This window comes from Camelus bactrianus, chromosome 11 (genome assembly GCF_048773025.1).
Source record: "Camelus bactrianus isolate YW-2024 breed Bactrian camel chromosome 11, ASM4877302v1, whole genome shotgun sequence".
Classification (NCBI taxonomy): Eukaryota; Metazoa; Chordata; class Mammalia; order Artiodactyla; family Camelidae; genus Camelus; species Camelus bactrianus.
Genome location: NC_133549.1, coordinates 54,872,197 through 54,881,914, shown reverse-complemented (window position 1 = coordinate 54,881,914; position 9,718 = coordinate 54,872,197). Strand labels below are relative to the sequence as shown.

The window sequence follows — 9,718 nt, the reverse complement described above, 5'->3', positions numbered from 1 at the left end:
ACCTCCAGTTGTTAATAATTAACTTGCCCTGGTTTATTTTTCTTCAAAGCTCTTAATGATATATTATATGCTTATTAATTTATTTCCTGTTTGTCACAACTCAGTAAATTTAAGACCTTTGTGTGTATAGACTTGACTGTTATGTTCATCACTTATTAAATAGAGAAACTGGCATAACAGGTTCTCAGTAAATATTTATCAAATAGGGGGAAATAAATTTATTCACCTATTAAGTAATGTAATGCTGAAGGTGATTATAATTTATTAATTATAACCTTAATGCTGAGATGATTTTAATGACTCTGTACCAAAGTGTAGGCTTGCTTAACTTGATCACAAGCTAAATTCTGAGGCACAAAAGAATTCCTAATGACTCTAATTTAGTGGTGAAGTGCTGTGCTATTAGCAACTTAACTGTAAATTATCCAGGAATAAAGGAATATAGGTATATATGTGTACATATATAAAGAAGAGAAAATAGGCTGCAAAATATTAAAAATTGATAATTCTTAGTGAAAATATATGGACATATGTGGTATGACTTTTCTGTGGCTTTAATTTTTTTCAAAATAAGTTCAGGGAAATGTGTACTGGCATCTGTGGAGACAGAATGTTTTCGGTGGTGTTATATTAGCTGTCTGTTCAGCCAACTGATGAATTTAAAGTGAACCCATAATATATTGTCCATACTAGGACACTCCTGAGAGTAAAAGATAGTAAACGTGATTATATTTATTAATCATACTTATTTTAATCATAGTGTTAGATTTATGAAATAAACTTTTAGAATTTTTGGACAGTAAAACTGTCTAAAAAATAAACATGTATTCATCTATATAAAGCAGAAAAAAGATCTATTTATCTGAGTTTATCTATCTATAAAAATATAACAGTATTACTACTGGTGAATTTTCATATACTTTAATCCATCCTTTACATCTCTATCTAAAATCACATTTACAGTATTTTTATAAAGAACATTATTTTTTCAGCATTGTCTTATCTTTAATATATTTTTAATATATTTACCAAAATAGGCTTCAATCTTTTCTTAAGTTCTAGTTTGTGATTAACAAATGTAAAATTGCTTATCTTTGACTCTTCCCTGTAGACTATTAATTTGTAATTGAGAAATTCTTTCCTTAAAAATTCCAAGGTAAGCCTGAAACAAATTCCACTAAATGAAGGCAAATCTCAATACAATTTTTATATTAAAATGTGTTCATCTTTCAGTCCAAAGAATTTCCCAGGCACTGTCCTTTTCCTTTATTTAGGTGACTTCTTTTGGAAAATAATTTTACATAATAGTATTAGATATATATTACCTCTGCATATGAGTCTTTTGACTGTTTTGCCAAACTTAGATGCTGGAAAAAATAAGAAACTTGTCAAGTTTTTCTATTCAAGTACAGAAAATATTTTATGCAATTAAAAATGGAAGCACCATTGAAAGGTTTTTTTTTTTTTCTATAAGGTATCTAAAGAGCATTTATAGAATTTCAAAGTAAAATCTTACTCTTTGACTTTTCATTATTTTAACTTGTTCAATCCCCCCCATAATTTTGTAGGGCTACATTTATATATCTTTTCCTCTCTGTCGTCTTTATTATTCATAATTATAATACACTAGACGCTCCCAAATTTTATTTATTTATTGTTGTACTCACTGGGTGATTTTAATGAAGATTCCAAGGTTATATTTTTTAAACAAAATGCAAACACAGTTTAGAGGGCTAGCTTCTAGAAAGACACAGTATTATTTTAGGACACCTAAGTTGTTTTACAAAGTGGTTAATCAAAGGCTCAAATATTTCTAACATACGATTAATGAAGAGCTGCCAAAAAGATGAGCTGCACACCGCTCAGACATTTGTCTCAGAAATTTGTAGTTCAGTATCTCATTTGATCTGAATACAATTATCATGCTTCATGAATTGTCTGTAAATACACCTTAGGCAACTGTACGTATTAAACCTTTGTTTTAGGGCATAGTCGTAGCAGTATAGCTCTTTACTCATGGAACTGGTGCTACTGCTTCTTTAGCAATTTTATCTTTTTCTTCTGCTTTGCTTGTGGCCAGTGATAAATCCAGTAAATGTCGACAAACATTGTGTACAAGTGACACCAACATTCGTAAGAAATGGAAATTCAGTTATTATTTTTTCATTACATATGTACTTTGGGGGGGTTGGGCTATTGCTGCAGAAAGGGTTTATGGCTAAAAATTAAATAATCACTGAATACTAAGTAAATGAACATTCATTTTGATTTACACAGAACAATAAATGACCAGTCCTGTGTAATAAGCCTCAGGCTAACTCTCCATTTGCTCGATGGCAGGACCGTGGCATCTGTGTTCCCTATACTTATCTCACATCCACCAAAACTGTAATTCTCTAACTTCATGCTGATCCCACCAGCTGCCAGCTGTGCCTTGTGATGTTATGCATCTCACAGACCGTGGCCAAGCCCATGCCACAGCTGGCTCTTCGACCTAGCTGGGGGCAGGGGCCTTGGATAATAGCTTTGAATACTTTTCTTACTGTATTCTTTTTCCCAGTGGAGGGCTGTACATGCTGTCTGAAATATTGGTTGGAGTTAACTTGTCTGGAAAGGATCAGGAAAAGACATGTGCCTTACAGCATATTTAACCGTATGTTAAAGTGAGAATATTGTTCTTCAAACATTTGTGTTTTCACAGTTGGAATAACAAAGTGGGGCATCAACCAAAATAATCCTGACATGTTTTTATATAACTACAAATAGTAACATTTTGTTAAAAAATGAAAAATCTGGGACATAGGCTAAACAAAAGTGATTCAAGGAAAGTAGGGGTAAACTAGGACAGTCCAGGATAAGCAGAATGTGTGGCTGGACCAGATAAAATGATAATATACTTTACTGGATGCAAAGAATGTCTTAACCATTCCATTGATACCATAGGCTGTATTTTTCCAATTAAAGAAAAATACAAATATAGGTTTTTCTACTGTTACCTTTTTATTTTTCCTGAAAGAGAGCAATGTAAAGGTTTGGTTTGAGTTTTAGTTTTTGAGTTTAATTCCTTTTCTTTAGTTAATTTATTAGGTGTTTATAGTACTTTGTTTTAAGAAATACATTGTATACATATTTCAGGGATATTTCTGTGACTTGTCTCAGATTTCTGATTTCATTAGTGATAACTTGCAATGCCTATCAAGATTTGGAAATATCTACTAGAATATTTTTATAACTGTATAATCTCAATCATAGTCTTATCACTGCTCATTGAAACATTTGACAATATTTCTTAAATGAAACATTCATAATAAATGGTGTAATGCAAAATGTTCTATTAGAAATGTGAAGAATTGAGTTTTAATACTAATTCTATAACTGAAAAGATTTTGACTTAGTTTAAAGTGAGTTCTCTAAAAGCAATTACAATAGTATAGTGCACAGTACAACGCACTGAAGGCACGTGCACTGGGGAAGGCCAGGTGCTGTGGGAAGTGGTTCATGTACATGGTCTCATTTCAGCCTCAGGGCAGCCCTAAGAGGTAGATGCCTTACTTCATTTTACAGAAGGAGAACTAGACCCAGAGAGGTCAGCCCAACAAGAAGCAAAAAAGTGACCAAGGGGCAGAGCCAGGATTCAAACCCAGCCACGCGTACTGATCCCCAGGGCCCACTCTGTTCATGCTCACAGGGGCCTGTGAGGACAAAGCTCACACTCACTGCCTGGGATTGAGTAACAGAACCACATGGAGAGTTCAGTAATAGGCCCCACCCTCTGCCCAGGCTGGAGGCAGCCAAGTAGAGCAGTCACCTCACCCCTAGCAAAGGGAAAGACAGTGGAGGCAGCAGGAAGAACAGGTAGAAGAAACTGAAAAGTCAGGTCAAGGGGCCTCCCAGTGACAAGCCCTAAGCTTCCTGTTCCACACCCAGATGTGGCCTGCAGACATGCATTAGCCATCAGACATTATCAGATAGTGGGTTTGGATGATGACAGGGGAGAGCACCTGTCCACCCCCAGGCACAGCCTAACTGAGGAGCCTTTCCTGAGCCTGAGCAATGGGGGGTGGGCGGAGCTGCTCCAGGCAGGCCCTCCATGGGGGAGAGGGGGGTGGAGGAGAAGAAGCAGAAGGCCTGCCCTGCAGACTCTAGCTTCCTTCTCCCTCTACTCCAGGTGCCCTCTAAGGGTTTTGCCCAAGGTTGGTAGAATCTGCAGCTGTACTCCCATCACAGCAGTGTCCTGTCACCTTGACCATCTCTCTCACTAGTCCACAGGCTTCACCAGGGATGAGTGTACATCTTATGTCCCTTTGTAGTCCTACTTTTAGAGTTGAGCAGGGCACAGCCCAGAATCAGAGGAGCCAGTAAGTGGCCATGCTCCAGAAGAGGTGCTCTGGTTGTCCTCACTGGTACCTGCCACAGGTGGACCTCGATCTTGCCAATGGCCCTGCTCAATCAGGAGAACCCTGGGGTGTATGAATGAGGTGAGTCACTCACAAGCTAGGACAAGGACGAAACAAGGCTAGTTTTCATCATCTTTGAAGCCCCACCTGAATATCTCTCTGGAAGGAGCATGAAGAAAGGGCAACCCTTACAAAACATTTACAGGTGGGTCAAGATGTATTTTCTTTAGAAAGGATTAATCACTCCTTTGTTAGACTCTGTCTGGGATCTGTTGGAAGCCTGGGGAAGCTGCCAAGTTTGGAGAAGGGGAATTCTCTAGAACTCATCTGCTTCTATAACTTCAGTTTCAGCTGAGGAGACCCACAAAGCCAAGAAGAAGGGACAGGCCCAAAGTCTCAGCCAGTGAAGGGCAGAGCTGGGTACTGCTCTCCCGCCCTGCCCCAGCTGTCCAATTTTCAGGGAAGCAGGTGAACTCTGGATTCTACCAGTAGTAACACTGGTCTCCAACTCTTGTTAGCAAGTCCAGATCTAAACTTACTTCTCCTACTGCCACAGGGAAAACTGTTAGGGAGTGAGGATGGACCCTCTCTCTCTGACCATTCCTACCACCCCAAAAGCCTGCCCTTGGAAAGAGGCCCCAAACTTGGCTCTGAAGGTTGCTCCCCAAGAAGCCGGCTCTTAGCTGCCTGCTCCTTCTTAAGAGGTCCTGGCATCCCAACCTTTGGCTGTGGAGTCATCACCTTCATGCGAGCGGTTCCGGGAACGGCCACGCTGAGACAGGACAGGTGCCAGCACCCAGGGCTGGGCAGGCTGATTCCCAGCTGTGCCAGGTTTTACCTGTTAGCTGGCAGCGCTGGGTCTTGAAAGTATGAGTATCAACTCTGGGTTTCTCGGTGGAGTCCTGGGCCGTGACAGGTGTTTGCTCTTGACCTCTTTGCGACTGAGCATGCGCACGTAGTGTTGCGTGAGAGGACATCCTTAAGAGTAGCCTAGCCGGGGTCCCTGCACTTCCTGGGTGAGGCTCGGTTTGGCTTCTCCGTGAATGACTCCGCTTCCTTAGACCTGTGTCCGACCCCTTGTTCCATGCAGCGCAGTCGGAGCAGCCGGACCCCCAAGAGGTGGCTCCGTGGTCATTGCAGTGACCGTGTAGTTGGGTGTTACCCTGCACGGACTCTTTGCCGTCACCGGCCAGCCCAGCTGTCTGCCTCCTCCAGCGCCGCCTCCCTCTCCCCCGGCATCTTCCAGTGTTCCCGGTGGCGCTCCTCCTGGAGCTTCTGTTCCTCCTCCATCCGCTGTGTGACCTCCTCCAGGGCTGCCGTCTTCCGCTCTCTCTTCGGCTTGGGGAAGCCTGGCAGGTACACCCGCCGCTGCTCCGCGGGGATGTGCACGCGTCCGGGCACCTCCGTCCCGCGCCACTGACTCTGGGGGGCGCATCGCCGCTCTGCTCCTGCTCACTTTGCCCTTAAAGTCACAAAAAGTTACTTGCCTTTTAGTCTTTATCTCGCTATCCTGGCTGCTTTTTGTCACACAGTCTTGCGGGGTGAATTCCTAACTTGACTGAACTCAGTTCATTTCTACTAACAAAAGTTAAATCATGTCTTTTCCTCCCAGCAGAACCCCAGTTTTGTCCTGTCTTCTCTCCGCAGACTTTCTCCTGCTGTGTATTAAAATGGTAGTAGTAATGTTATTTAACATTTTCTTAGAGATTATTATTTATGAGGCACGGTTCTAGGTAATGTACGTACACCAGTTCATTTAATTCTACAGCAGCGTGGGGTGTGCTTTACAGATCTGTTGACGGTTGAGGACAGGGAAGACAGAGAGGTTAAATGACCTGTCTGAGTTTACAGCTATTCGGGGACAGAGCCAAGACTTATTCCAGGTAGTTTGATTCCAGAATCTGTATTATTAAGCACTATATGTTGTGTGCATGTGCAAACGTGTGTGTGTGTGTTTAGGTGGTAAGAAAATATGTCTGTCTTACTGTCATACACAGAGAGGTAGGGCATCAGGTAAGTTAACATTCTGAAGTCAGATTTAATTTTTTGCAGTTACTTTTATTCACTTCTATCTGTAGAGTTTTGTTTTGTTTCCAAATATCTAAAAATAAAATATCTCATATGGCAGGGTTACTAACTTTTCTTGGAGACTACACATGAAGTAAGTATCCCTATACTGGAAAAGCACTGAACCTCATAATGCCAAAGATGATCTTCCTTTTACCGCCTAAAATTTGTAAATGATAGATGACTATTTAAATACCTATTAAATAAAAATTATTTTCTTTCATAAGAAAAAAAGACTTCAAAGGAATATTGAGCTTCAAATAATCATAAAACTATTTTAAAACTAAATTTCATGCACTCTATCCTTAAATAGTTAAACATAAACAGAATATAAAAATAATTATACTGCCGTATATGCACTTATAATACAAAATAACATTTGGATTGATGTAGGGTTGTCAAATTTTAGCCTTCTACTTTAAATGGCTCTAAAATTTTAAAAATATTAGTACTCTCAGATGATTATTGTCAGTAAATTTAGAATAGTCCTTAAAATATAACATATGAGAAAGGTTAATGATTAAGTTCCTATAAACCACAAGTTATATGCAAACAAATGCCCAGTCTGATATAATTATGATTAAGGTGCCTATTTTGTCCTAATGTGTAACTGAGACCCACAATGCAGTATTATCAGAAATAGAAAAGAATCATCAGTTAGTATTTCTTAATAAAAGCATGCAAATTAAACACACAGTTTAAATGGAACTCAGTAAATTACTTTGGAAAACTCATTTGTTTAATGATGATAAGCTGAAGAGTCTAGTTAACTCAATATTGTCAACTATTAATATCTTAAATACTACAAAAATTAATATAAAATACCACTTAAAGACTAATTACTAGAACAGAAAAAAATGTCATTTTATGTTATATATAATGATTTTTGTTTTCTTTCTTTGTGAAAATACACTTTAGAAAACTTGTCTTATGAATTTTCTGTTTCGAAGACTATAGCTATGGAGAAATTGATGCAAAACGTTTAATGAAAACATCTCAAAATGATTTTAAACTTTCAGAATTAAACACTTTCAGAATTAAAAACAAAGGCAAACAATTATTTAAATGTGCTTATCAAAACTCAGTGTAGCACAGGGAAATATATTCAAGATCTTACCGTAGCTCATGATGAAAAAGAATATGAAAACGAATATATGTATATTCATGTATGACTGAAAAACTGTGCTGTATACCAGAAATTGATACAACATTGTAAACTGACTGTAACTCAATTAAAACAAAACAAAACAAAAACAACTCAATGAATCATAAACCATAGAATTTCAGACTGTTTTTTTTTTCTTACCGAGCATGGCTTTAACTTGTCTTATTCTTGTTGCCTGCAGTGGTCTTTCCCTCAGATGTCTACTGTCTTCACGTATTTTAGGCCTCAGTTTAAATATCGCTTTACCAGACCACTCTGCCTTGCCATACTGTCTGAAGTAAGTCCCAATTCCGAGCCTGAGTCTCTTAGACCCTCATATAATCTCTTAAAAGCCAATTTCCTTCAAATTTAGAAGCATTTTTGCTCTATTTTTTCTTTTCTGAATGAGTGTCTACCTTCACTAGAATGTAAGCACTCAAGAATAGTTGCACAATAATATTCCATTGGTAACCAAGCAGCAAAAAGTTCCCAATGGGCTAACAGAAATCTGGACTAGAATAATTGCCATATGAATGTTTACCTAAAACAGTTAAGAAAAAAATGTTTTGAAGTACCTGAAAAGGGTAAGAGGAACATCAAATCAATACTGTGAGACAGAGTGGGAAACAGTTGAATACCTTGCCCATTTGTCTATGATGTGATTAGTCTTATTTATCCACAGGGATTTTCGGTATTTTAGGGAAATGAACTCTGGGACTGAAATGTGAGTTGTAAATATTTTTGCAGCATGGCATTTGATTTACTTTCACTATGTTTTTCCCCTGAAGCCAATTTTATAAATGTGCACCCAAATTTGCAATCTATTTTATGCTTTCTCTGTATTTTTGTTATTGTCGTAGTAGAAAAACATCTTCACATCCCATTTATGACAGAGAAATCTTACCATGTTATCGTAGTCTGTTAATTTCTGTGAGTGCAAACTCAGAACAGTGCTTGGTTCACAGCGGGTATTTAATAAATCCCTGCTGAATGGATAACTAAGTGAATCAATGAGTGAATGAATGCAGCTACCTCTTAGCTTTTCTCCCCTTTTATAATGAATTTGCCTTTCTGCCAATGGCTTAATTTTCCAGATCAATACTGATCAATCTCTTACTAGAAACAGTCAACTTAAAATCTCCCATCTCAAAGGTATAGAATCCAGGCTCTTGAGGCATTTTAGGTAGACCTTTTATAATCTGTCCCCCAACCTTTCCACAACCTGTACAACTGGAGTGAAACTACATTATCTGAGAATTATCAAATAGGTCTCATATTTTCCTACCTTTGGTATTTGATTCTGATTTCCTCTCTTTACTTTGTACTTCTCTTATGAATCTTACCATCTGTCCTATCCAACTTCTTAGTGTTCTTTGAAGCCATTTCATGACGTCTTCCTGATTATTTAGCTCCCTGAATCTCTTTAGTTGTTGACAGTGTTCTGATGATTTATTGTATTGACTTAAATTATAGTTGTACATGAACAAGAGCCTACTTAGCTCCTAGACTGGTGAACGCTCCAAGAACAGGGGTTTGTGTCTTGTGGTTCTTTCCATCTTCCACACACCTTACCTCAGTTTTAGATTTTTGGAGGATTTTGACTGGCTGTATTTAATTCAATTTGGTAGTATTTTTCACATCTAAATTCCAAACTAAAATGTACCATGTAAAATTAAAAATAAGCAAGTATCAGTTGTAAAATAGATTTCATGTCATGGTAGTCTGGAGTAGTTACACAGTAATATTCCATTAGTACAGATGTGAGAATTCAGTTCTACTTCTGTAACAAAGATCAACATATTTGTCTGTAAAATTAGATGTTGTGGTTTCCATGAGGAGTTGGCAAACTATAGTGCAAAGTGTGAAATAAGAAAATTTTGAATGCAATAATTCATATTTTGGACCCATCAATACCTTACATCAAGATCAATTCAGATAGATTTAAAAAATTGGTGTAAATATTCTAATACAAAAGTAAATAAAAATGAACTTCATGTTACTAAAGAATAAACTTGAAGTTTAAAGGAAGAAAAATAAATGCAGGTATTTTCAGTGTGTAATCATTTAACATTTATGTCAAATGCTGTAAGATGAAAGTATAGGGGAGGCA

General features: G+C 37.9%; 1 pseudogene; it reads right to left on the bottom strand.

Moving 5' to 3' along the window:
- Positions 1–5,387: 5,387 nt before the first annotated feature.
- LOC123617684 (nucleolar protein 12 pseudogene) lies at positions 5,388–8,991 on the bottom strand (annotated as a pseudogene).
- Positions 8,992–9,718: the final 727 nt, after the last annotated feature.